This window comes from Octodon degus, unplaced genomic scaffold, assembly GCF_000260255.1.
Source record: "Octodon degus isolate 3935 unplaced genomic scaffold, OctDeg1.0 scaffold00011, whole genome shotgun sequence".
Classification (NCBI taxonomy): domain Eukaryota; kingdom Metazoa; phylum Chordata; class Mammalia; order Rodentia; family Octodontidae; genus Octodon; species Octodon degus.
The window spans coordinates 20139058-20141622 of record NW_004524587.1 but is presented as its reverse complement, the minus strand read 5'-3'; positions in this window follow the sequence as shown (position 1 = coordinate 20141622).

Genomic DNA, 2565 nt, shown 5'->3' with positions numbered 1-2565 from the left:
ACCTGAAAGAATTGAGTTTGTTTGGTGGTGTTACTCTCAAAGAAAATCTCTTTCAAATATATTGTGTTATAGTTAAAATGTCATAGAAAAGTGAGTCTGCATACTAACGTTGCTGCTTATGAGTGGTTTAACCCTGGGAAATAAGCTGTCTAAGCCTCAGTTTTCACACTGGTTAAATGAGAGCTGCCGGATAAAGATTCTTGTGATGGTGGTATTGGATACTGTGCTTAAGAGGCTAAGCGTAGTAGGTGCTCAAATTGTTTTTGTTTCTCTTATTTCCATTTCACAGACTAACAAATCCCTCTCCTGGTTATTCACGTTTGGGCTGGAAGTCTCAAAGGCTCACAGAAGCAAGATGAGTGGAGAGGAAGCTGATGATGCTATTGTCTATTGTTGCTGGTCCAGGCACGTCGCCACCACCTCAGAGGCAGAGACGTCTTCTTGACACAATACCAATGAAAGGAAATGACCTTACCACACTGAAATATGTAAGAAAGATCTTCTTACATACCAGGATACTTTTCATGGACAATTTTACAACACATATATCAAGACATTCAAGGCATGAATGAATCCAGCAAAATCTCTACTTTGAATCTGTCTTCTGAAAATAATATTGAATGAGGACAAAGACAAATGCATATATTTGTTAATTTCAGCAAAAACTATGAAGTAGTTTAAATGATTTTCTTTTTTCATTTTTATTTTTTAAGGAGACCATGGAACAGTATTAAAACATAAAAATTACAAATAGTGCAGAATTTCACTAAACAAAATAATATGAATTCTACTGTATTGGTTGTGTTGCATAGTGTTCTCTTCAAATTTGTTTTTCATATTACTAGATATGTGAATGCAAAATTGGAAGAAGAAAGAAAAAAGCACATAAGAAATTAATAAAAGAAAAAGGTAAAAGAAATCAAAAAAAGGAGACAAAACAAATTAAGCACCAACTGCTCCTTTCCACAGACCAGCAGAAATCCACAGTACTGTTGTTCAAATCATCCTGCTTGCAAGCATAGATATATTTTTCCCCACTCCTCCTAAATGATTTTCATTTAGAGAAGTTTCCATGTTATCAAATTTCATTTAACTGTCTAAAATGATACATACTAAACCAAACTGATGTCACTTCAAATGTTTACAGTAAATTATCATGTGCAGAAAGTAGGGTCAATCACATATACTGTTTAAATTTACCCAAGTAAATGAGAAAGAAAATCTCTCAAAAATGTGATTTTTGTAGTTGCCTCCAGGTTTAGAATTTGAGTAGAGGTAGTATAACAAAAGTTTAATCACAGAATGGCATAAACTTAATGCTGTATAAATAAAAACCTTAGTAAAGTTACATACATGTGAAAATAGTGTGATATATTTCAAAATAGATTTTCATATGTAGTGCATTGTATTCTAAACTATAGATGTATATTCTTAATCCATTCATGTTACTATAATAAAATACCTGAGTCTGAGAGATTTTAAGGAATGGCAATTTGTTTTCATGCAGTTCTGCAATCTGAGAAGTCCAGACAAATTTGCGGGCAGATTCAGGGTCTGGTGAGGCTGCTTTCCATTTGTGTGATGGCAGCAGGTTCTGCTGCATCCTCCATGGCCCCATGCTGAGGGAAAGCTGTGTACTTGCATGTGGAGCCTGAGAATGAAAGGTGCAAGTGCCCCCTTGAATCTCAAGTCACCTCTCCACAGACCCCAAGACTCAGTGTCACTTCCTTAGGGTTTTAGTTCCAATATGTGGATTTTAGAGAACCTCATACATTTAAGTCATATAACTATGCAAATCAGTTATACTAGTAGTGTCTCTTAGGTCATGCAAAAGGAGGATTTGGGCTAACATTCACTGGAAAATGTTTAATGCCCATTCCTTGTACTCTGAATATCTACTTTAAAGATAACAGTATGCAATATATTAAGTATTGTTCTTCTTCTATGATTTTGTTATGAAATTTTGTTTTTGCCATTTTTCCAGTTTTTTTGAAAAACAAACAAAACATGACTAGTTAAAATGAACACACACTTGAAAACTTCATGAAAAGAAATATACAATTGAGCAAAATTTGTTTAACTTTTTCATGGATGTTCATGGTATATTTTGTTTTCCAACAGGGTTGATGGGGAGGAACAATTTGATAGAATACTTCGCACAATAATGAATGGCCAAAGGGGGAAAAAAAAGTACAAGTAAGTTCAAGATTCTAAAGGTTGTTAATACAAATATTTAATGACAAAGATGGAAGAATAAGTATATTGATTACGGGGCTGGCGAGATGGCTCAGTGGTCTAAAGCACCTACTTAGAACAAGCTAAACTAATCTAAGCTAAGCACAGGGACCACGGTTCAATCCCCCAGCACCACATGCCGGCCAGCCCCGCCCCCTGGTGGGCTCAGCTGGCCACACACACACACACACAAAATAAAAAAAAAATCTAAAAAAAAAGTATATTGATTACACACAAGGAATATAATAGTAGAACTTTGCATTCCATGCCATTAGGTAGATTTACATGATCTGGATCAAAACTACCACTGGATCTCTCAATCTAAATCTG